The sequence below is a fragment of the Bufo gargarizans genome, chromosome 2, assembly GCF_014858855.1.
Source record: "Bufo gargarizans isolate SCDJY-AF-19 chromosome 2, ASM1485885v1, whole genome shotgun sequence".
NCBI lineage: Eukaryota > Metazoa > Chordata > Amphibia > Anura > Bufonidae > Bufo > Bufo gargarizans.
In genome coordinates, this window is record NC_058081.1 from 715814802 (window position 1) to 715841709 (window position 26908).

The 26908-nt window shown below is 45.5% G+C and overlaps 1 protein-coding gene and 1 long non-coding RNA gene across 2 annotated transcripts in view; both read left to right on the top strand.

Annotated features, from left to right (window-relative positions):
• The window catches only part of LOC122929123 (B-cell receptor CD22-like), a 518995-nt gene that overhangs the window by 269928 nt on the left and 222159 nt on the right, over window positions 1-26908 (top strand). The gene's annotated exons all lie outside the window — the stretch shown is intronic.
• LOC122929127 lies at window positions 1590-20743 on the top strand. Its single transcript, XR_006387959.1, has 3 exons — window positions 1590-1602; window positions 5398-5503; window positions 20713-20743. It is a non-coding gene; the product is annotated as an uncharacterized LOC122929127 (long non-coding RNA).

Here is a 26908-nt window from a genome sequence, read left to right on the forward strand (position 1 = left end):
TCTCTGCTGACATGAAGCCAGATTCTCTGTTACGGGACCTCTCTCCTCTGTCTGGGTGCCGGGGCCTAAATATCTGAGAATGGACTGTTCCAGTGGTGGGTGACGTGAAGCCAGATTCTCTGCTATGGGACCTCTCTCCAATTGATATTGGTTAATTTTTATTTATTTTCTTTTTCTTTTAATTCATTTCCCTATCCACATTTGTTTGCAGAGGATTTACCTACATGTTGCTGCCTTTTGCAGCCCTCTAGCCCTTTCCTGGGCTGTTTTACAGCCTTTTTATTGCCGAAAAGTTTGGGTCCCCATTGACTTCAATGGGGTTTGGGTTCGGGACGAAGTTCGGATCCCTAACCCGAACATTTCCCGGAAGTTCGGCCGAACTTCTTGAACACGAACATCCAGGTGTCCGCTCAACTCTAGTCATTGTCCATCTGCGCTGTGAAGTGCCGTCCGATGAGTTCTGAAGCATTTGGCTGAATATGAGCAGATAATATTGCCCAAAACACTTCAGAATTCATCCTGCTGCTTTTGTCAGCAATCACATCATCAATAGATAATAGAGGACCAGTTCCATTGGCAGCCATACATGCCCACGCCATGACACTACCATCACCATGCTTCACTGATGAGGTGGTATGCTTAGGATCATGAGCAGTTTCTTTCCTTCTCCATACTCTTCTCTTCCCATCAATCTGGTACAAGTTGATCTTGGTCTCATCTGTCCATAGGATGTTGTTCCAGAACTGTGAAGGCTTTTTTAGATGTCATTCGGCAAACTCTAATCTGGCCTTCCTGTTTTTGAGGCTCACCAATGGTTTACATCTTGTGGTGAACCCTCTGTATTCACTCCGGTGAAGTCTTCTCTTGATTTTTGACTTTGACCCACATACACCTACCTCCTGGAGAGTGTTCTGGATCTGGCCAACCATTGTGAAGGGTGTTTTCTTCACCAGGGAAAGAATTCTTCGGTCATCCCCCACAGTTGTTTTCCGTGGTCTTCCGGGTCTTTTGGTGTTGCTGAGCTGACCGATGCGTTCCTTCTTTTTAAGAATGTTCCAAACAGTTGTTTTGGCCACGCCTAATGTTTTTGCTATCTCTCTGATGGATTTGTTTTGTTTTTTTCAGCCTAATGATGGCTTGCTTCACTGATAATGACAGCTCTTTGGATCTTATCTTAAGAGTTGACAGCAACAGATTCCAAATGCAAATAGCACACTTGAAATGAACTCTGGACCTTTTATCTGCTCATTGTAATTGGGTTAATGAGGGAATAACACACACCTGGCCATGGAACAGCTAAGAAGCTAATTGTCCCACTACTTTTGGTCCCTTGACAAGTGGGAGGCACATATGCAAACTGCTGTAATTCCTGAACCGTTCACCTGATTTGGATGTAAAACCCTCAAATTAAAGCTGACAGTCTGCAGTTAAAGCACATCTTGTTAGTTTCGATTCAAATCCATTGTGGTGATGTATAGAGCAAAAATGTTAGAATTGTGTTGATGTCCCAATATTTATGGACCTGACTGCATATACAATCAGATTCCGGTTCTATGTATGTATACAACTCTTCACCTATATACAACCTGATACCTGTACAATGTATGTATGTGCAATTGTGTCCCATGTGATTGTGTCCCAATTCTGTAGGAATGCCAAGTGATGTGGTGCGGCCCTAATAGTTTTTTGTGTGTCAGTGTTCCTACCTGGATATAGCCGATCCCCAGTGTTTGGCTGCGAAGGGCAATAGTTGAGGTAGGAGATGGAGAATAAATCAAGTCCAGACCTTGATAAAGTTCAACAGCTTTACTTGCATAAACTTTTATCCAAAACATATTCAGGCTTTCTCTTGGTCCCAGCAGGCTTTGGCCTAAACTGGCAGGCAAACTTGATAACTCTGCTTTCTCTCTATGCTGTGCTGAACTCGGCTTGTTTGTGGTTAATGGACTTTTGGTCGGTTCTGGTATCCCTGGATTGGGGTGCCTTTGGCTGTTGACCTCCTCCTGACACTCAGTAGGTAAATTCTGCAAGGAGTCAGGGAGCTCTATATGTGACTTCCCTCTGGAGAGACTCCTGCTGCAGCAGGGGAACTTCCCCCTTACTGTTACATCTTCCACAGATCTGTCTTCAATGCTAGCTTAGCTTAGACTGGAATAAACTAGAACTGCAGCCCCTCACTTTGGTAGGAAGTAGGACTGTCCCACTTCTGCCCCAAAGGGGAAGAATGTAATGGTGAGTTCCATTCTATTAAAAGATAGCTCTGCTGTTAACACTGCCACCTGCTGGTGAACAGGCATAATGCATGAACATAACAGTTACATAACACTAATAGGAATGCACAGTGTAAAGGACCTGGAATAAATACAAGGATGACATTATTGCTAGCAATTAACCCCTTAAGGACCTGTACCGTATATGTACAACAGAAGTCCAGTCCCTAAATATGTGAGAGCAGTCACCTTAGCGGCCGGGTTTCTGCTATTTTAACCGCCTCCGGACCGCCTAACGCAGATGTGCGGTCCGGAGGCGGCAGCCCTGCGCAGAGTGACGCATATACGCGTCATCTCGCGAGGGCCGGGATTTCCTGTGAACGCGCGCACACAGGCGCACGCGCTCACAGGAACGGAAGGTAAGCGAGTGGATCTCCAGCCTGCCAGCGGCGATCGCTCGCTGGCAGGCTGGAGATCTGATTTTTTTAACCCCTAACAGGTATATTAGACGCTGTTTTGATAACAGCGTCTAATACACCTGCTACCTGGTTCTCCTTCGGTCCCTTTTGTTAGGATCGACCACCAGAGGACACAGGTAGGTCAGTAAAGTCGCACCAAACACTACACTACACTACACCCCCCCTCCCCGTCACTTATTAACCCTTTATGAACCCTTGATCACCAATGATCACCCCATATAAACTCCCTGATCACCCCCCTGTCATTGATCACCACCCTGTCATTGATCACCCCCCTGTCAGGCTCCGTTCAGACGTCCGTATGATTTTTACGGATCCACGGATACATGGATCGGATCCGCAAAACACATGCGGACGTCTGAATGGAGCCTTACAGGGGGGTGATCAATGACAGGTGGGTGATCACCCATATACACTCCCTGATCACCCCCTGTCATTGATCACTCCCCTGTCATTGATCGACCCCCTGTAAGGCTCCATTCAGACGTCCGCATGATTTTTACGGATCCATGGATACATGGATCGGATCCGCAAAACACATGCGGACGTCTGAATGGAGCCTTACAGGGGGGTGATCAATGACAGGCGGGTGATCACCCATATAGACTCCCTGATCACCTCCATCGTTGATCACCCCCCTGTCATTGATCACCCCCCTGTAAGGCTCCATTCAGACGTCTGCATGTGTTTTGCGGATCCGATCCATGTATCCATGGATCCATAAAAATCATACGGACGTCTGAATGGAGCCTTACAGGGGGGGTGATCAGTGACAGGGGGGTGATCACCCTGATCACCCCCTGTCATTGATAACCCCCCTGTAAGGCTCCATTCAGACGTTCGCATGTGTTTTGCGGATCCGATCCATGTATCCATGTATCCGTAAAAATCATACGGACGTCTGAATGGAGCCTTACAGGGGGGGTGATCAGTGACAGGGGGGTGATCACCCCATATAGACTCCCTGATCACCCCCATGTCATTGATCACCCCCCTGTCACTGATCACCCCCCCTGTAAGGCTCCATTCAGACGTCCGTATGATTTTTACGGATCCATGGATACATGGATCGGCTCCGCAAAACACATGCGGACGTCTGAATGGAGCCTTACAGGGGGGTGATCAATGACAGGGGGGTGATCAATGATGGAGGTGATCAGGGAGTCTATATGGGTGATCACCCCCTGTCATTGATAACCCCCCTGTAAGGCTCCATTCAGACGTCCGCATGTGTTTTGCGGATCCAATCCATTTTACATATACCCATGCTGGGTGAGAAAAATATCTTGTTCAAATGCCAACTTTGTATAAAAAAAAATTGAAAAGTTGTCTTTTGCCAAGATATTTCTCTCACCCAGCATGGGTATATGTAAAATGACACCCCAAAACACATTCCCCAACTTCTCTTGAGTACGGCGATACCAGATGTGTGACACTTTTTTGCAGCCAAGGTGGGCAAAGGGGCACATATTCCAAAGAGCACCTTTCGGATTTCGCAGGCCATTTTTTACACATTTTGATTGCAAAGTACTTCTCACACATTTGGGCCCCTAAATTGCCAGGGCAGTATAACTACCCCACAAGTGACCCCATTTTGGAAAGAAGACACCCCAAGGTATTCCGTGAGGGGCATGGCGAGTTCCTAGAATTTTTTATTTTTTGTCGCAAGTTAGTGGAATATGAGACTTTGTAAGAAAAAAATAAAAATAAAAAATCATCATCATTTTCCGCTAACTTGTGACAAAAAATAAAAAGTTCTATGAACTCACTATGCCCATCAGAGAATACCTTAGGGTGTCTACTTTCCGAAATGGGGTCATTTGTGGGGTTTTTCTACTGTCTGGGCATTGTAGAACCTCAGGAAACATGACAGGTGCTCAGAAAGTCAGCGCTGCTTCAAAAAGCGGAAATTCACATTTTTGTACCATAGTTTGTAAACGCTATAACTTTTACCCAAACCATTTTTTTTTTTGCCCAAACATTTTTTTTTATCAAAGACATGTAGAACTATAAATTTAGTGAAAAATTTATATATGGATGTCGTTTTTTTTTGCAAAATTTTACAGCTGAAAGTGAAAAATGTCATTTTTTTGCAAAAAAATCGTTACATTTCGATTAATAACAAAAAAAGTAAAAATGTCAGCAGCAATAAAATACCACCAAATGAAAGCTCTATTAGTGAGAAGAAAAGGAGGTAAAATTCATTTGGGTGGTAAGTTGCATGACCGAGCGATAAACGGTGAAAGTAGTGTAGTGCCGAAGTGCAAAAAGTGTTTTGGTCATGAAGGGGGTTTCAGCTAGCGGGGCTGAAGTGGTTAAATAGCAGAGACCCGTGGCATATGTATGCGATCAGGCATAAAGGCAGATCCGTCACGAAGGATACTTTTTCTGTTTCTTATTTTCAGTTTTTCTGATGGATGAGATGAATGGAAAACTAAATGGTGATGTGATCCTTTCCTAACTCCACATCAGCTTCTGACACTAGGGTGGGACCAGCCCACACCTAGCAACTACACAGCAACTGAGCAAGAAGACTGGCTATATAACGGTTTCCTCCCTATCCATAGGGATACATGAAGCACAATGACAGCACTTTAACCCTATTGCAGTGGGCCACCGACGCACTGCACTATAATGTGATTTGAGATGATTTACTTAGTACTATGGGTCATGATTTAATGTTTGTTATATATTATGTTAACTTTCAGATAAAGTCCTCAGTTCTACAAACATTATAATTCTAGCAACTATCGGAACAATCTTCTCCCTGCTACTGCTTGCATTGGTTGCATTGGCTACCTATTTTTGTTGGAGGTAAGAAATAGCATTAATCAGTATTTTCCATTTAATTAAGAAATCACTTAAAAAGTCATGTGCAAATTTCTATTAAATTATACAATATATCCTAATAAAAGGGCTGTCTAGTGTAATAAAACAAAATAGCTCCTTTGAATTGGGCTGAAAGGCAATGTAGGAAAGAAACAGATGTGGTACGTCTGAGAGTACGGTCATATGAAGATATGGTCAGGAGCCCACCTCTTATAGAGGAGCAAAATGTTGCCCAATCCCCAACACCACTGCCTCAAAAGCACTGTTTTATAGAAGCATTATGACCACGGTTAAGTACGGTATCTTGTTATCTCATAGGTTTTACATTGAACATTAGATTGTATCTTTTTTGCTCTTGTGCTTTCTTCTTTTATACTGTATTCAGATTACCATTACTGTGACAGGTGCAGCACAATGAAGTGCCTTTTGCGCTGTGGCATTAGAAGAATTTGATATCTCTATCCTTTTAGTCCAACCAGACTGTCTATTACTCTACTTTAATTCCTCTAGCGCCGTTCTATGGAAAGAGTAGGCTAAAAGAGCACGCCGAATGCTTCAAATAACTTCTTTATTAACTTCAACTTTTCTTCATATATAACAGTGCCGCCTCCGCAGCAGATAGTCCATGTGCAAAACACGTGTTGCATATAGTATCACAAAATGGCGGTATGCATAAGATGGTGGTTCAATCTTGTCATTCAACATAAATGGTGGATATATTCCTCTCTTCAGTATCTGTACTCTCACTTTAAGCACTTTATATTCTCTCTGAGAGGCATATCTGCGATCTGCTATTGGTTTGTTTGTATGCAATTATTTGATTGATTGCTTTTATGGACGCAGTTTGGTGGAACTGTAAAAAAAAAGATAACTGGTTCAGTATACAGTTCTAATCACGATATTAATAATATGAACATTATATAACCATTCTAAACACCTATTTGGCCTCTTGCTCCCATAAAACACAGCTCTGACTGGTTCTGTCTGTTCAGCTCCTCTTCTCTTGTCTATACTGACTCCAGAAGCTTCTGCTGGGGGATTTCCCACACAGGCTTAGTGTGAGGATGGCTGTCATTGGTCAAGACTAGTGATGATAGAGCATGCTCGGCTGAACACCCTGCGCGTTTCTTGGCTGCTATGAAGCCAAAGTAAGTGCATGTGAGTACTGCCCTCACTGTAATGCCATAGCCATGTTGGCGGATTACAGTGATTGGCTGGCCGGAACACGTCATCGGGTGTTATTCAGCAGTCAGGGAGAGCTGTGCTGAGAAAGTGACAGACAGTGTAGGGAGTGATTTAAGAATATTATTACCACCAAAACTTTTCAGAGACCCAAAAGTCCTTCTAAGGACTATTGTGTGTGGCAGCAATATCTATTTTTAGTGCATCCTGCACTAAATAGCATACAATAGTTAGGCCGCTGCAGACAGTGACACTAGCTGTGTCACATCTCCAGTGTAAAGTGTGCGCATCCCCAAAAAATCTGTGACATCCAGTGTATTTGTTCCGTAGACGGTGTCCGCTGCAGACAGTGACGCTAGCTGCGCCACATTTGCAGTGTAACGTGTGCGCTTCTAAAATTAATCTGTGACATACAGGGTACTTTTTACGTTGATGGTGTCTGCTGCGGACAGTGACATTAGCTGCGCCACATCTCCTGTGTAAAGTGTGCGCATCCAAAAAATATCTGACATACAGTGTACTTTTTCAATAGACTGTGTCCGTTACTGACAGTGACATAACCAGGGCCACATCTGTGATCTCACAAGTGGTCCAAAACGGATTAGTTTTGCCCTAATGCATTCTGAATGGATAAGGATCCTCTCAGAATGCATCAGTTTGCCTCTGTTTCGCCTCCATTCTGCCTGACGATGCGGAAGCAAACGGATCCGTCCTGACACACAATTGAAGTCAATAGGGATGGATCCGTCTGTGATGGCTCCATCTGAGGCGGATCCGTTTCCATAAATTTTCCTCATCTGGGCATGCTCTAACTATATGTCACCTCCTCCTTCATGTCACCTCCCCCTGTAAACACAACGGCCATCTTGGAAGCACAAGTCACAAACAGGTATGTATAGAAAGTTCTATCTCTCTATTTTTCTTTCTCTCTCTCTATTTCTGTATCTTTTAATCTATCTATCTGTCATGGGGGCATATTATGGCACTTGGATGACGGTGCTTGGGCAGTTGTCACCGAAGGAGTGTGGGGGTGATGGCAAAGGGGAGGGGATGTTTGGGTCATTGAGCAGAGGCCAGATTATTGCAGGGGAGGGGGGAAGATGTCATTAGAGGAGGCAGATTTCCAAGCGGTGTGGCTGATGGCAGGGGGGGAATATTTGGGCGGTCATGGAATAGGGGGCCAATTATTTCAAAGGGAGGGGGGGTGCTTGGGCAGATTGCTCAGAGGTCGGGCTGATGCCAAGTTGGGGAGCGGGAACGACGCACTTCGGTTTGGTCATTAAATAGGGGCCAGATTATTGCACGTGCGGGGGGCAAATATGGCACTGATTGGGGGCAGATTGACGAGAGGTGTGGCTGATCGCAGGGGGGTGGAAGAGGCACTGATTGGGTGCTCAAGTCATGTGGGCAGATAATTGCAGAGGGGTTGAGTTTATGGTAATGGAGGGGGCATATGGCAATGGTGGGTTTGTTGGCATTTGGGCAGATTATGGTATGGGGCACTGGGAGGGGGCAGATAGTACCTGTGGAGTCAGATGGCAATGCAAGGCAGCAGATGGCACTGAGGATGGGCAGATGGCACTGAGGTGGGGATTCAAAAACTATTTCATGTGAATAATGTTTCAAATATTTTTTTCTTTCTTTATTTTTTTTATTTTTAAGCATCTACAATCAAAAACAATTGTATTTGTGAAGATTTAAAAATATCATCTGAAAGTAAGTTATTAAAAAAAATGTGTTATCTATGTCAATTATGTTGTATAGGAAGTTTAAATATACTTTTCTATTATGTCTGTACAGATGTCTGAACCCCACGTTGTCACTATAGGTAGGTAAGCGGGGAAATAACCAAACACGGGAAAACAAACAGAACAAACGACTAGGCCCAAAAGCTAGGGAGAAAAGGGTCACCTCCTAGCGATCCCTAAAAGCTTTCCCTAAACTGCTGTGCCCATGTGCATACCCTAATGGTGGATATGACCATGCCCTCGTGCCTAAACCTAAACACCCTGGGCAAACCCAAAGCAGCAGGGAAAAGTGAAGAGGCAAACTGCTTTTTCAAACCAGGAAGGAAGCAAGCGTCTCCCTAGAGGCCTAGATAAAACACACAAAGGGAAATAAAGTAGAGGATTTATCTTGAGCAGAGCTGGAGCAGACGATTCACCACAAATCAAGAGCTCCTAGGAAAGAACTAAAGCCTGCACAGGCCACTGGGGGAAGGAGGGAGAAATAGCCTCACTAACAATGAAAACTAGTACACCTGAGGGAAGGTGGATCCAGCTCAAACCCAAATCAAAACAAACAGAGAAGTCAGACATGTGCAGCCAGTCTGACAGACCTCCGCACATTCACAGGGCAAGGCCTGACACACGTTCAACATAGGCCGCCCAGAAGGCACTGTCGTATCCAACAATCGGTAAGTACACAAAACAATAGTTTTTATAATCAAATAATAATCATTGCATAAATCATTATTTTTCTTTTTTCCAGTCTTCATCATCGACCAGATCGGCCGCCACACCAGCACCATCACCTGCTGTGGCCCGCTCATTGAAGGAGTCAGCGTCATCGAGGGGAGGTGGAGATAGCCTGGACCAGGACTGGCAGCAAGTAAATATATAGATATATATATAAATATATATATATTATGCTTTAACAATTTTTTTAATGTTTTTTTAGGAACCTTCTACTATATCCGCCAGGCAGGATCCCCGAGTCTCCTCCAGAGTCCGTGGGAGAGCCCGTGGTGGTCGGGGATGTGTAAGTACTTAGTTTTAATTAGAATTTTTCTTTTGTACATTCTATAATTTTTGTTTTCCTTTTTCTTCCAGGGTTCCAGGGTCCCCCCAGGGAAGATATGGAGTTCGTTGTCCCACGTATAGGCAACAAACTCCTTATCCAGCTGGTGGAGGTGCATCCCGCTTTATGGGACAACACCGACGGCCACCATGCAGACCATCACCTTACCAAGCGGCTCTGGAGGCATATCTGTGACTCCTTGTTCAGTGGCTGGGAATATCTAAATGCGGCAGATTACAAAGAATGTGGCAAGTAAAGCAATATGTATTTTTAGCTCATGTATAATGTAAACTTAAAGGGGTATTCCCATCTCAGACAATGGGGGCATATCACTAGTGTATGGCCCCATTCTCTGATAGGTGTGGGTTCCAGTGGTGGGAACCAGCCCTACAAAGAGAATGAAGCGGGGATCGCTGTGGCTGGAGGACCCCGGATTTCCCGGGGTCTGTCCACCACCAAGCGCTGCTCCCATAGAAGTGAATGGGAGCGCACCACGCATGCACTGACCATGATCCCTTTCATTTCTATGGGGCAGACGGCAATAGCCGATCTAGCGCTCGGCTATTTTCAGTGCGGCCCCATAGAAATGAATGGAGGGCAGCTGCGCATGCGCAGTGCGCCCTCCGTTCATTTTCCAACTCCGTTCTCATTGTAGGTGCGGGTCACAGCGGTGGGACCCGCACCTATCAGACAATGAGGGCATATCCAAGCGATATGCCCCCATTGTCTGAGATGGGAAAACTTCTTTAAGTCCATGATAATATTGTAATATAATTTTCACAGTTGAAAAGGTTATGACTCGGTGGCGGTCAATCCGGGACCGCTTCAAAGGAGATTATAATTAGGAAGTTCAGGCCCCAAGTGGATCCGGAGAAACTTCAAGGCCGCCATATATGTACAGTGCGGCCTTGGGGTTCTTAAGAAGGACGCTGGCACTTAGAAGATACATTTTAATTTTCTAAATATAAATATAAAATGATTTTGCTTTCATCTCCCTCTGCATGCAAAGGGCTTTCTGAGACAGAGACTCGTTTGACACCTCTGTTTCATGCAGCCCCCTACAGTCAGAGGGACAATTGTTCTCAACTTCGGTCAGCAAGGGGCTGTCTGAGACAGAGGATTTTTTGACACCTCTGTTTCTGTCAGCCCACTACATTAAGAAGTAGACAATAGCATATACTGGAAGCAGTAATACAAGACCTTTATTTTTTTTTCTCCACAGAACTGCTAGCAGCACTCGGGCACCTAAACCTGCTCTTGAAGCGGACACGGAGCCAGCCACAACCCCCAGCCCTCCTGTCCTCATACCCCGGTTCGGGTCAATCCTGGTCACCTACCAGGTCCCTCTTTTCAGCATACTCTCTCACATTGGAGACAAAATGTGAGAGCTATGTTGAATAGCAGGAGAAGCCGTCGGGAGGACTATGGGGACCTTGTACAGATCGTTTCCGATGCTCTAGAAGGTTTTACAGATGAAATGCATCGAGCGTTCGATGACTTGGCGAGCCAAGTGGAGGGGGCTGAGTCGGTGCGTCAACTCACAGCTCACGAACATTACCTGTAAACTTTAGTTCCCCGAATGGACCAAATAACTCCCGAGCAGGTGCATGAGTAAAAAAATGTGATGGAGAACAGGTCGTGGGAAATTTTGCACTGCCCCCGTCCTATACCTACCCCCATCCCACTCTTTTCACCCAGCCCCCTTCCGCCAACCTTCCCATTTTCGCCATCTGTCCCCCCCCCCCCCCACCCGAGCATGTGTACAATCTGGCATTTTTTTCTTCTACACCTTCTCCTCCTCACTATACTGCTCCAACTTCTTTTCCAACTCCTTCTTCTACGCACGCTCGGGAATGTTCCAGTTCCGACCCTTCAACTTTCCACACCCCTCAAATCCCTCCTGCATCTTTTCCTGCGGCCGATCGTTTTCATTCCTCAACAGAAGACAGGGGGGCTACTGCTGCCAGTTCTAGAACGTCCACCTCTCAACGCTCCACCTCTTCTTGTCGTTTGCAAAATGTTTGCAAAATGTTTAGTTTTTTTTATCATTTATTTATTTATTTATTGTTTATTTAAAATAAAATTTCTGAAATGTATTTGTAAAATAAATACGTTTACTTTACTTAACAGTGTGTTATTTTTTTATTTCAAGATCCTCTCCAGCTGTGGGGAAAGTAAAACTCCCAGGAAAAAAAAATAGAGTTTATTGAATAAAAAAGTAGTTTTCTAGGTTTTATTTTCCCCACGCCAGTATTCCCAAAGGTAGCTAAATATTTGATGTAGCCCGATCAATAATAGGCTTTCTTAAAGCTCCTTATTGCTCATATTATGGCTGATTGGCACGTGAACAAGCAAAAGCTTGTTCATCAGCCAATCTGGTACAAATCCACATGAACCCTTGTGAGAGTCGCGGTACATGTGAATCGGCCTCATCAACTATAAAATTTACTAGAGAGAATAAAATTGTATATATTGCTCTTTAGCAAAGATGAAACTGTCACAGAAAGTAGCGTCATTACCACAAGGCACAGGAAAAGAACATAATGCTGTTTAAGTTTTTGTCCGGGTTCAGAGCCGAATACTGACCTGCACCCAGCCAAAGTTCAAGCTAGAATGCTCTCCCTTGCCGTGCGTAGGATCACGCAGAGAAAGGGCTGACAATAACACACTGCTAGGCGAGGATTCCGTCAAACAGTGTGTTTGTTTATTTCACAGTCTGTAATGGCCTGGCTTTAGCAATGTCATAGCAGTTTGACAGGCTATGGCAGGGCTACATCTGGCCCAATAGTGTGGGTGATGCCACTGCACTCACAGATTGACAAAGGCCTGCGCCTGGCAGCACTATGGAGAACACAGTACGCGTCTCTCTCTATAAAATGCCAATACCCTGCAATATTCAGTGATGAAATTAGGTTCAAAATATAGATCTGTCCGTGTTCAGAAAGGCAGATTATTAGTTGTTGTAAAATAATAAATATCACAAGTTTAGCATAACCATTCTGGATGGTTGATTATAAAAAGATGTAGACAGGTGTAATAAAAACAATTTTTTATTTAGTATAAGAGAAAACATTAAAAACAATTACAAAACATTATTCTGCCAACTTAGGGCTCTTTCACACTTGCGTTGTTCTTTTCTTCCGGCATAGAGTTCCGTCGTCGGGGCTCTATGCCGGAAGAATCCTGATCAGGATTATCCTAATGCATTCTGAATGGAGAGAAATCAGTTCAGGATGCATCAGGATGACTTCTGATGCGCTTTTTGCTCCGGCCAAAAATCCTGAACACTTGCCGCAAGGCCCGATCCGGAATTAATGCCCACACGAGTGAGTTCACACGAGCGTGACAGATTAGGTCCGGATGCGTTCAGGGTGCGTTCAGTTAAACTCGCACCATTTTGCAAGAAAGTTCAGTCAGTTTTGTCTGCAATTGCGTTTAGTTGTTCAGTTTTTTCCGCACGGGTGCAATGCGTTTTGATGCGTTTTTCACGCGCGTGATAAAAAACTGAAGGTTTACAAACAACATCTCCTAGCAACCATCAGTGAAAAACGCATTGCATCCGCACTTGCTTGCAGATGCAATGCGTTATTAACGCAGCCCCATTCACTTCTATGGAGCCAGGGCTGCGTGAAAAACGCAGAATATAGAACATGCTGCGATTTTAAAGCATTGCAGAAGTGATGCATGAAAAAAAACGCTCATGTACACAGACCTATAGAAATGAATGGGTCAGGATTCAGTGCAGGTGCAATGCGTTCACCTCATGCATTGCACCCGCGCGGAAATCTCGCCCGTGTGAACGCAGCCTTAAGCTAAACGTTGTTTCGGCAAATTGCCAGATCCAATGTTTAGCTTTTTCTGAATGGTTACCATGGCTGCCAGGACGCTAAAGTCCTGGCAGCCATGGTAAAGTGTAGTGGGGAGCGGGGGAGCAGTATACTTACCGTCCGTGCGGCTCCCGGGCGCTTCAGAGTGACGTCAGGGCGCCCCAAGCGCATGGATCACGTGATCACATGGAAACGTCATCCATGCGCATGGGGCACTCTGACGTCATTCTGGAGCGCCCCGGGAGCCGCACGGACTGTAAGTATACCGCTCCCCACTACTACTATGGCAACCAGGACTTTAATAGCGTCCTGGCTGCCATAGTAACACTGAACGCATTTTGAAGACGGATCCGTCTTCAAATGCTTTCAGTTCACTTGCGCTTTTCCGGATACAGCGTGTAATTCCGGCAAATGGAGTACACGACGGATCCGGACAACGCAAGTGTAAAAGAGGCCTTACTCTACCTGCATCAGACGCAAGTGTGCAGGCAACATGGTTCCAAAATACAATGAACCTGAATGGAGGTTTACCTTCTTTAAATACTCTGTCAAAGTGAGACACACCTTCTTCAAAAACAGATCCGATAAACGGAAGACAAAACGGAAGCAAACTTAAAGAACAGATCCGCTTTACAGGTGGATCCATTTTAACGGGTCCGTTAAAAAGTCCCCCGTTTGCATCCGTTTTGCAATTTTTTAGATGGATCCGTTTTAAACGGATCCGTAAAACGTCAGTGTGAAAGTAGCCTAACGTGTGCGCTTCAAAAATTTATCTGTGACACACAGTGTACTTTTTTGCGTAGACGCTACGTACAGTGACATTACCGGTGGTACCTCTCCTGTAAAATGTTTCCTCATCCCAAATACCTGTAACATTCCCTGTAAATTTTTATTAGCCGCTGGTGACAGCATTGACATTGCCTGCGGGATATCTCCTGTGTGACGTTTCCACATCCCAAATACCTTTCTAAATTTGTTTGCGCATACGCTTCCAAATCCTACACTACTGTACGTGTGACAGACTTTCAATCATATTTAACATTTAATATGAAGAAGGCGAGCAGTAAGGGAAGGGGCAGTGGCCGTGATGCTGATGGTGCAAACAGAGGCCGTGGCCCTGGGCCCGGTGAAACTGTGCCTGCTGCCAGAGCACAAGAACAACAATCATCCACGATAGCTAGCTTCATGTCCCAGTTTGCAGTGCGGTGCAGGACATCACTCTTGAAGTCAGACCAGTGCGACCAGTTGGTCGGTTGGATTGCAGCAGATAATGCTTCCAGTTGGTTAAGCACCACCCTGTCTTCCACCAAGTCCAGTCTCAGTAGCCAAGAGTCTGCTCAACCCAATCCTCACCCCGACCCTCCTTCCTCCCACCATGGTGAGTCTGAGCAAACAAGTGATCCCAAACTCGGATATTCCAAGGACCTCTATTCAGTGCCATTCCTTGATTTGGCCCTCTCGCCAAGCACACTTGAAGAGGGACAGATCTTGTTCCCTGATTCCAAAACTCTTGAGTATCCAAAATCACAAGAAGATGATGGTGGGGAACGGCAATTAGTGTTTAATGAAGTGGATGATGATGAGACACAGTTGCCAATAACTCAACGGAAATTACTGTCTCAAGAGGTTGATGAAGAGGATGAGACACAGTTGTCAATCACTGAGGTAGTTGTTAGGTCAACAAGTCAGGAGGATGAGCAGAGTAAAGAAGTGGAAGAGGAGGTGGTGGAAGATAAAGTCACTGACCCAACCTGGGAGGTGGAAAGCCGAGCGAGGACAGCGGTACAGAGGTGGAGGGATCTACTGCACCGCAACAGGCTGGAAGCGTTGGGTGGCAAAAGGGAGAAGGCGGGCCACACCAAACAGGCCCGCAACTGTTCCCCGGAGCACCCCCTTGTGGAAATCTCCCTTGACAAGGGGTAGGTGTTCCACAGTCTGGCGCTTTTTTGAGGAAAGTGCGGACAACAAAAGAATTGTAATTTGCAACCTGTGCCATACAAAAATGAGCCAGGACGAGAACACTAGCAACCTCACCACCACCAGCATGATCCGCCACATGGCATGAAAGCACCATAATAAGTGGGCCGAACGCCTGAGTCCACAATCTGTGTCTGCAGGTCACACCACTGCCTCCTCTTCCCCTGTATTACGTGCTGGCCAATCCCCTGTCAAAGGCGCAGGCCTGTATGCATCCCGCCCTGCACCTGGACCTTCGCAAGCACCATCAGCAACCATATCTACTACCGTGTCCCAGAGCAGCGTACAAATGTCCGTACCCCAGGCATTTGAACATAAGCACAAATATCCAGCCACCCACCCACAGGCCATAGCACTAAATGCACAGCTTTCCAAATTACTGGCCCTGGAAATGTTGCCATTTAGGCTTCTGGACACTGAGGCCCTTCGCAGCCTCATGTCGGCGACCGTCCCACCTTATGCAGTCCCCAGCCGCCAAAATTTTTCAAGGTGTGCTGTGCCCTCCTTTCACCAAAATGTGTCCCGTAACATCACACGTGCCCTGACCAATGCAGATACTGGGAAGGTCCACTCAACCACTGACACATGGACAAGTGCATTCAGCCAGGGACACTTCATTTCCCTGATGGCACACTGGGTAAATGTTGTGGAGGCCAGGAACGAGTCGTACCCTGGTATGGCACAGGTGCTACCGACGCCAAGAATTGCGGGCCCTACTTAAATCAGGGTTTCCACCAACACCTACCTTAGTGGCTCCAACTCCCACTTCTCTTTCTCAGCTTCCTCCTCCACTTCCACATTCGAATTATCCGCCTGCAGCACCAGTCATCAGTCAGTAGCTAGAAGCAGTGTAGCACTGCAGTGGGGAAGCGGCAACAGGAAGTGCTAAAGCTTATTTTCTTAGGGGACAAACAGCACACTGCCGCAGAGGTGTGACAGGGGATAAGAGACCAGACTAAGCTGTGGCTCTCGCCACTCAACCTACAACCAGGCGTGGTTGTGTCTGATAATGGCTGTAACTTGGTGGCGGCTTTGGAGCTCAGCAAGCTGACACACATCCCATGCCTAACCCATGTCTTAAACTTAGTGGTTCAGCAGTTTCTGAAAACCTACCCCAATTTGCCTGAGCTACTGGTGAAGGTGCGCCGTGTGTGTGCACATTTCGGCAAGTCATCGACAGCTTCAGCTGGTCTGTCAACGCTGCAGCAGCGCTTGAAATTGCCAGCTCACCGGCTGTTGTGCGACGTGAGCACACGCTGGAACTCTACGTTCCACATGTTGGCCAGGCTTTGTGAGCAGCAGAGGGCAGTAGTGGAATACGAGCTGCAACAGGGTCGTCACCTTTCCAGTCAGCTTCCGCTCTTCACAAGCGAGGAGTGGGCATGGATGTCTGACCTCTGTGAGGTTTTAAGAAACTTTGAGGAATCAACACAGATGGTGAGCGGCGATAACACTATTATCAGCCTAACCAACCCACTTCTGTGTCTACTCAATCGCTCGCTGCTCACAAATAAGAACGCCGCTTTGCATGTGGAAGAGGTGAAAATGGGGGAAGACATTACATAGGGTGATAGCCAGACCACCCTCAGTTTGTCTTCTCAGCGTGAATTGGACGATGAAGAGGAGGAGGAGGAGGAGCAGAAGACGGTTGTCTCTGCTATAGGGGGAAGTACCCATGGAAGTTTAATTCCATCTGTTCAGCATGGGTGGGCAGAATAGGAGTAAGAGGATGTGGAGATTAAAAGTGATCCTCCTGACCCTGGGTCACAGCTTTATGGTGGACTTAGAGCCATACGCCGACCGCTGCCAAACAAAAATACTCAGCCATATGAAGAAACGCGTCGGGAAACATGAGTATAACCCTCACCCTATCCCCCTCCTTAGTGGATATATCTGTTGGTGGGGTTACTCTTTCACTTATTGTGTGTTTTCCGTTCCTTTGGACGGTTTGTGTTCTCCCTGTGTCAGGGCCTCAATAGGGTCACTTATACAGGAAGAGAGTTCCAGTCGGGGCCACCCCTTGCAGGGCTTTTTTGGACCCCGTCCCATGGACACACTTTGTAGGGCGGACCAGGACAAGCAGGGAGGTAATAGGGCTAGCTGATCTTATTTGGCCCGGTTTGCCACCATTGGTCCATCCCACTACCCACATCTTATTTGTGCGCAACTGGTCTCTCCCTTGCACCAGTTTGTGTGTGTGTACATGTCTTACTTGTTGTTTGTCTGTAGGGGCCGTTTTTTATCTCCTATTATTTAATAAAAGTGATATTTTATCTAGTATACTGCCCCCCATAGTTTTTCTTGAGTGAACCTGAACTTCAAAGTTAGGGTTCGTACCGAAATTTTCGAGTTCTGGTACCCTGACCAGAACCTGGACTTTTTCTTACTGAATATCGGGTTTGGGTTCGGTTTTCAGGTGATTTTATTATTTCACATTATATTATAAAATAATAGCATTCTTAAGACAGAATGCTAAATAAAATGGCCATTCAGGGGTTATTATCATCGCAGGTGCTGCTGAATGAAGAAAGAAGGACCTGCAGTGACGTCACCGTTCTCGCCACATGGTGAGCGCGGTGACGCCATCGCAGGTCCTTTTGCAGGTCCTGCAGAAAGAAGAGAGAAGAGGATACCAGCTGCACGATCAAGTGAATGAGGTGAGCTTTTTTTTTTTTTAACCCCTCAATGGCCATTTTTTTTAGCATTCTGTCTTAACCACCTCCCGACCGCCTAACGCAGGGATGCGTCCTGCGGGTGGCCGGGTTATTCCTCCTGGACGCATATACGGGTAATCTCGTGAGACGCGAGATGACGCGCATATGCGTCCCGCACATGCGCAGTGCGGGTCGGCAAAAGGCGCACAAGGAGTTGGTCACCAGCCTGCCAGCCAATGATCAGCGTTGGCAGGTTGGTGACTTTTAAAATAACGAACCACCAGCCATATAACACATTATATTTATAAATATGTGTTAAATGGCTTCTGTGCTCTCTGCTGGGTCCTTTTTGTCGGTTGGTCCCAACAGAGAGCACAGATCACAGTGAGTACACCAAGCACTACATATTTAGCCCCAAATCACCCCCCATCACCCCAATTACCCCTTGATCACCCCTGTCAATCACTAGTGAAAGGAAAAAAAGTGATCAGTGTTGACTGTTAGGTTTAGGTTAGTTTAGGCCCCTTTGGTAGGTAGTTTGCTTCAGTTAGCGCCCAGCCCACCGCACCGCAGTCACTGATTCGCTGATTAGCGTATCGCTAAACAGCATTGGTACTTTAAAGTATCTGTAAGTGATCCGAACTGATCAAAGTCAGATCTATAATAGTATTAGTGTCACCTTAGCTAGCCCTCCACCCAAAACGGAGTGTATGCCCGTTCACAAACGCCTGCCCCGCCGCAGTGACAAATTTTTAGTTTTTTTTTGTATCACTGCACAATCACTACGGCGATAAAAAAAAATCTGTTTTGATATTTTTTATCAATCGCAGCGGCTTCCTGTACTTCGCTAGCCTCCCATTTGTAAGACAGGCTTGCTTTTTTTCTTGGGTAGTCTCAGGGAATACCCCCTAAATTTAGTAGTCCAAATGGCAAGGAAGGGGTATTCTTCTGAAGAGGCCTACAGGCTTCTGACCCAGTCGGATGAGGAATGGGAACCCTCATCTGACGAATACAAACCTGTAGAAAGCAGTGGCAGTCTGACCCAAAGTTCGGATGATGAGGTTGAGGTCACTGATAACACCAGGCGTACCCGGCCCCGTGTTGCTAGACCACAGGTTGCGCAGGATCCGCTTCAAGGGCAGCAGAGTGGGGCTGGCGCTGTCGGATTACGTGGTGAGGCATACACCAGCAGCGCAGCCCATCCTGGACCTAGTACCAGTACCTTGGGGTGTCTTCTTTCCAAAATGTCACATGTGGGGTATTTATACTGCCCTGGCATTTTAGGGGCCCTAAGTGTGAGAAGAAGTCTGGAATCCAAATGCCTAAAAATGCCCTAAAAAAAGGTACTCATTCGAATTTGGGCCCCTTTGCGCATCTTGGCTGCAAAAAAGTGTCACTTATGTGGTATCGCCGTACTCAAGAGAAGAAGGGTAATGTGCTTTGGGGTGTATTTTTACATATACCCATGCTGGGTGAGAGAAATATCTCTGTAAATTGACAACTTTGTATAAAGGTTTTTTAAAAGTTGTCATTTACAGAGATATTTTTCACACACAGTATGGATATATGTAAAAATACACCCCAAAACACATTGCCCTACTTATTCTGAGTACGGCAATACCACATGTGTGACACTTTTTTGCAGCCTAGGTGCGCAAAGGGGCCCAAATTCCAATGAGTACTTTTAGGATTTCACAGGGCAACTACTACTCACGCTTTAGGGCCCCTAAAATGCAAGGGCAGTATAAATACCCCACAAGTGACCCCAAGGTATTCCGTATGGGTTATGGTGAGTTCATGTAAAATTTTATTTTTTGTCACAAGTTAGGGGACTATGAGACTTTGTAAGAAAAAAAATTCAATCTCCGCTTGTGACAAAAAAAAAAACTTCCATGAACTCACTATGCCCATCAGCGAATACCTTAGGGTGTCTACTTTATGAAATGGGGTCATTTGTGGGGTGCTTCTACTGCCTGGGCATTGTAGAACCTCAGGAAACATGACAGGTGCTCAGAAAGTCAAAGTGCGCAAATTACTTTTTTTGCACCATAGTTTGTAAACGCTATAACCTTTACCCAAACCAATAAATATACACTTATTGCATTTTTTTTTATCAAAGACATGTAGAACAATAAATTTTGAGAAAAATTTATATAGAAATGTAATTTTATTTGAAAAAATTTACAACAGAAAGTGAAAAAAGTAATTTTTTTGCAAAAATTTAGGTCATTTTTGATTAATATAAAAAAAAAAGTTAAAATGTCAGCAGCAAAGAAATACCACCAAATGAAAGCTCTATTAGTGAAAAGAAAAGGAGGTAAAATTAATTTGGGTGGTAAGTTGTATGAACGAGCAATAAACCATGAAATTAGTGTAGTGCAGAATTGTAAAAAGTGTTCTGGTCATTAAGTGGGTTTAAGCTGGGGGGCTCAGGTGGTTAAGAATGCTATTATTTTCCGTTATAATCATTTTATAACGGAAAATAATAAAGTGAAGTTCGGGTCCCTATTGACCGGGTCAAATTTAGGACCCAAACTTTGACCTGAAGTTTGGCCGAACCTGATGAACCCGAACTTCCACGGGTTCGCTCATCCCTACTCAACACCAATACAGACCAATACACTTTCCCTAGATTTTTGTTCATGCAAGGTGAAATATCTATGTGCTGTTCTCTTCTAGTTTGCCTGTTTTCCTTTATTTAAAACTAGAAATGAATTTAATGGATAACATTGTGACATGTTTTCTGTTTTCATAGAAAAAAATGCCAGAAATTAACAAGCAATGAGGTAAGTGAATCAGAAATTGGGTGCTATGTCATCAACTAAACACTCTCCTTCTCAGATCTCCTGTTTGCGGAGTTATAAGGAAAGTCTTGGTGTATTATTATTCAAGCTTCTGTCTTGGATGATTGGTCAAGAGGGGCCAAATGGTCCACTCCACATCACCCCGAAAAAGTTTAAGTGGTTTTCTTACATAGTTGTTAAGGTTGGAAAGAGACACATGTTAATCAAGTCGAACCTGTAATCCTGCTATATCGAACCACTGAACAAACACCTGGATCAATGTCCATCTTCCTTTAAAAAAGGGGTTGGGCCAAAGGGAAAGGGTGCGCAGGACAAGATTTCTATACATTGTCAGAAGCCTCAAAGTTATTTTGAATTAAAAAAGTCATCTAAACCTTTTTTGAAGCATCCACCTGTATTTGCTGTGACCTGCTCCTGCGGCTATTCCAGAGATTCACAGCCCTTACAGTAAAGAATCCCTCTCGTCCCTTTTTTTCTCCGGGCTTACTGGTCTGTAATTTCCTGGAGAAGACCTAGCACCTCTTTTGAAAATAGGCACCACATTAAGCTTGCGCCAGTCCCTTGGTACAATGCCTGTCATTAAGGAATCTGTAAATATTATGAACAGAGGCAAAGCAATAACTGAACTGAGCTCCTTTAGAACTCTAGGGTGTAATCCAGCTGGACCTGGGGCCTTGTTCACTTTAAACATTTTTAGCATGTCTACAGATAAGTAAGTATGTTATTTGAGGTACTTACACCAGTAGCACCACCCTCTCTTCTTTTGTACAGTTGCAAGAAAAAGTATATGAACCCTTTGGAATTATATGGATTTCTGCACAAATTGGTCATAAAATGTGATCTGATCTTCATCTAAGTCACAACAATAGACAATCACAGTCTGCTTAAACTAATAACACGCAAATAATTAAATGTTACCATGTTCTTATTGAACACACTGTGTAAATATTCACAGTCCAGGTGGAAAAAGTATGTGAACCCCTCGACTAATGACATCTCCAAGAGCTAATTGGAGTGAGGGATCAGCCAACTGGAGTCCCATCAATGAGATGAGATTGGAGGTGTTGGTTACAGCTGCCCTGCCCTATAAAAAACACACACCAGTTCTGGGTTTGCTTTTCACAAGAAGCATTGCCTGATGTAAATGATGCCTCGCACATCCCTTTACCATCATTTAGGTGCCCTACATTTTCTGATCTTGATTTTTTTTTTTTCATTTATGTACTTGAAGAATGTTTTGGGGTTGTACTTGCTTTCTTTGGCCACCTGTATTTCATTTAGTATTTTTACAGTTTTTTTTTACCCCTTTAAATAATTTATTTTACTCTTTATAGGTTTTAAAGACTACAGCTGACTCCGATTTGTAACATTAAAAAACAAAACAAAAAAAACCTGGGTATTTTTGCAGGGTGGCTGCAGAGGATGAAACTGCTAGAAAGAACTCAACTTATTTAATAGGTCCTGGTTGCAGTGCTGCAGTTCCCATCTCCAGTGCTTCCAATTGCATCCAGACTGAAAGTATGCCATGCCATCTATATGCTGCTACTGCCGGCCATTCATGGGGTTCCGTGCCTCTGTTCCACACTTCACCTTCCGGATGGCGTCCCCAATCATGCAGCTGACCTGCTGTTTGCAGACCGCAATACCGACCCGGACAGAGAACGGCCAGTCTGCATGAGCCCTAAGTGGAAGACATTTTTATAAAAAAAAAATTGTAATTTAAAATGTCTCCTTCCAAATCACCCACTTTATCTGACTTTTATATCGGAAAAGTGGAATAGGTGCCTAATAAATATGGTGCCCATTCTGACCAGATTTATTTACAATGTATTTACACCAGGCAAATAGCAAAATACATTGATAAATCTCCTGCTTCCCTTCCATCATAAAATTGTCTGGTTGCCTGCAGCCACCACTAGGGGGAGCTCAGTGCACAGGAATTTATGCAGTTAGGGTCAGTTCACATGACTAATTTTAAATGACACAATGAAAAATTCCGCGCAGATTCAGTTTTTTGTGCATTTTAATGGGTTTTTGATGTGTGTTTTTTTTAACTCAATTTTGATGTTGGTTTTTGACGTGAGTTTTTTAACCAATGGGTGTTCACTTCATTACAATGCTAAATTTTCTGCTTGAGGTTTTTAAAGCATATCTGCACGCCACTGCCCCTCAACAAGTATCAAGAAACTCTTCCTCATGCTGGTTGGATATCTTATGATGTATTATCATCTAGCCAGTTTTTTTAGCAATGTTTTTTTTTTTTCTAGACTGAAGCACCCCCCGATGCCACATACACTGACCTGATAAAACGAGATATTGAAAACGATTATGAACAATTCAAGGTAACTAATAACAATAAACGATGTTTATAAATAATATAAAAAATAAAATACAAAAAACCTGCTCCTGCATGTACAGTATGTGTGCCCATACATATTAGATGGACACTGGCTGTACATGCTAATTCTGGACCAGCTGAGGATCTAATGATTATTGGTTGTTGCAAATCTTCCCTAATCTCAGTAGAAAGAAGTTGCCATTTCTTATTATCTTCTCCAGGGCAGGCGCGGGCGCAGGATACTCACCCTGTACTGTATTCTCCAATGGCTCATACCTTCAAAACCCCACAGCTCCTTTGCGACGGGGCCGGACACCAAGATCTTCTGTCTATCTCAGTCGTAATATGAATAAATATACACTATTTACTCTTAATGGGCTCCTGCACTCAAGCTTTACTACACTCCTCGTACAAAGTCCTTTCTGTCACTGTCTTGTGCAATCAAAGAGCCAAGTCATAGCTTATAGTTGTGGTCCTGGCTACGGTGGGAAACCGTGAGGAAGAACCGAGTGGGAAGGGATGACATGACTGTCAACTATTGATGGCTGGGGTGTGCGGGAAGCCATGGCCGGGTGCGAGCTAAATGAGGGGCATGCCTGATGGTGAGAGAGGTGAAGAAGGGGAAGTGTGGGAGGGGTGAGAGCGCGGCGTCCGTGATGGGAGCGTGAGGCGGCGCTAAATAGGCCTCCTTCGCCCCTCCCACAAACGCAGGCTGAGCTTCAGCCTTGACTACTTGTGGTCCTGGCTACGGTGGGAAACCATGAGGAAAAACCGAGGGGGAAGGATGACATGACTGTCAACTATGGATGGCTGGGGTGTGCGGGAAGCCATGGCCGGGTGCGAGCTAAATGAGGGGCAATTTTTGGGATGTAATGCGTGAAGCAGGAGCATTTTCTGGATGACGTGTGCTGGGACTCCGTGACTTGACGCTGCGGAGGCCGCCCCTATGCGAAATGAATGTCCCAAGATGGCCTTGACGTCGAACCCTAGTCCGGAAGCTAAGGTTATGATATGGTGAATGAACTGTGAAGCCGTGAGATATTTGGAGTTGAAGGGAAAGAGAGGGCTGCCCGGCGTGGAAACCTTTGAGATGGCGAGTAGCTTTTTGAACACGGCAACCGGGCACCATTCATTGAAGGTCTGGAAATAGCTAATTTTGACTGGTGGTCCCACTTGAGAAGTTTTGGTGGAAGGGAGTGAAAGGGTGCAATGCGTCTGCTGCCAGACCAGCTGATCTGAAGTGGGGCCTGCATGTCCGGGAGAGCTGGTGAATTCCCCGGGCCGCAAGAACCCGTAGAAACAGAGATACATGGCTGCTTTGATCACTATGCTTTTGTATGGCCCGAAAGGATCATTGTCTAGGGAGGTGGAAAAAGCCCTGAACATTGCCCCGGTGACTGGTTTTCTGCGGGACTCCGGCTTGTTGCTGTTCTTTTGGATCCCTCTGAGGGTGGATTTGATGGCCTGAGAAGAAAATATGGACTGGCTGCCTGGGTGATCTAAAGTGAAGAAATGTTGTACCCCTGCAAGGTATAATTTGATGGTGTTGAAAGATAGGTGAAGGTCTGTGTGACAATAAGCCAGGAATGCCATGACATAAGTTGTTCGGTCCAGGTGTTCTCTTGGGTGTCTGAGGGAGAATTGTGTGAAGGTTTCCCACCCTGTCTTGTAGTTCCTGGCTGTATTGAGGGATAAGGAGTTATGGATGAGTGACTTAGCCGTTCTGACATGCTTGCTCAATCCATCGTCAGCGTCTCGAGGGCGGGTGGAGGGACCCCTGATGGATCCGCGTCTGGCATCACCTGAAAGAAAACCGGGAAGTTGAAACGGGAGAGGGCATCAGCCGCTGTGTTTGCTGAACCCTGTATGAACCTGCATGAAAAATGAAAATTATACTTTAAGGCAAGGCACACTAGTCTGCGGACAAAGGGCATGATTTGTGGGGAAGAGGAACGGCCTTTGCTGAGGATTTCTACCACTGCCTGATTGTCCGTGACGAAGATGACCGGCTTGTTCCTCCAGATCTCCCCTCAGGTCTGGTCAGCTGCCACGATGGGATAGATTTCTAAAAGTGGAGAGGATTTGATGGAACTCTGGATGGAAGAAATCTGAGGCGGCCAGGGACCCGCGAACCAGTGGTTGTTAAAAATGGCTGCAAACCCTTTTGAACCTGCTGCGTCGGAAAAGACAGTGGGAGAATTATCATCCCAAGAAGGGACGAAGAGGAAGATGCCATTCCAGCTGGACAGGAAATGGTGCCACATGTGGAGATCGGCCGTTGCGGCGGCGTCGAGGTGGATCAAGGAGTCCTGATCCGAGGCAGCAGGTAAAAGCTGCAGCAATCTGGAGATGAATGCCCGCCCCTGGGGCATGATCTTGGAGGCAAAATTTAACATTCCCAGAATCGACTGGAGTTCGACCTTGGTGAGGGTCCTGGCCGTGACAGACTTCCTGATGGAATCTTGGATTTTTTGGAGTTTTTCGTCGGGCAATCTGGCTTCCATCTCACCATTATCCAAGATGATCCCCAGGAAGGTTATGACTGAAGATGGACCTTCAACTTTTGCCGGGGCAATCGGGACGTTCAGTTTGGAGAACAAGTCGAGAAGTACTTGGAGCTGATTGGGTGCTTGATCTGCGGTCTCGATCAACAGGAAGTCATCAAGGTAATGGATGACCCTGGAGCATCCGCCGTGGTTGACCAAGACCCAGTGGAGAGATATGGCAAATTGATCAAACAGCCAGGGACTGCTCTTTGATCCAAATGTCAGTCTGTCTGAGAAATAGTACCGTTCCCTCCACTTGATGCCGTAGAATTTCCATAAATGGGGTGAAACTGGGAGAAGTTTGAAAACATAGAAACATAGAAACATAGAATGTGAAAGCGTCGGCAATGTCTGCCTTGGAAAGCCAAGCGCCTGACCCCAGCTGGAGGATCAACCGAATGGCTTCGTCCAAGGAAGAGTACCGCATGGAGAAGGGATGAGTGAATTTAAACTGGGTGTGCTGGAAGCATGAGGAGCAGAAAGGTTGAATATCAGTCTTTTTTTATTGGAAAACTTTTTTGTGACCAGGCCAATGGGGTTGACCCTCCAGATGTCAAAGGGGGGGACTACGAATGGACCCAGGAGGAAACCCTTACTGATCTCAGACTGGATGAGGGAGTCCACTGATTCAGGATCTGCCAAGGCGGAACGGAGATTGGAACCCTCCCAAGTTGTTTGCGAGGAGGGAAACTAGCCCTATATGGAAACCCTGTGAAAAACCGGAAACCAAAAACTGCACAAAAGCGGGGTCGTGGTGATGCTGAAGGAGGGCAGCTAGTAGGTCGATGTTGACTCCAGCTAGTCATGGCTGTTTTGATGACCTTTGCAGACAGGACGACTGGGGATGGGCCCTGAAACAAATGGAGCAAACATGCAAAGCCTTGCATTTTGCGAAATAGCAATCAGACCAGTTGAAGTTGTTACAGACCTGACTTCTGCCCAAAAACACTATGGGCCTGCCCCATTTGTCTGTGTTCTGCCCTGAATTTGAAGACCCGGAAGGGATGGCAGAGGGTCTGCCTTGGGCCAGGGCCCCTGAATTGGGACACCAGTCGGAGGAATGCGAGATGGACTGGCAGTTGGCACAGGTGGGAGCTTTGAGGCCCGCAAAATGCCTGCAGAACAGCTCTATGTCTAGTGTGGACCAATCCGTGATGTGCTGGAACTGGGACAGAGCAGCAGCGGCTTTGGCGGAGAACGAGCGATGATAATCGTAGAATGCATGACCTCCATACTTGTGTCCCAAATCAGTGACCCTGTAGA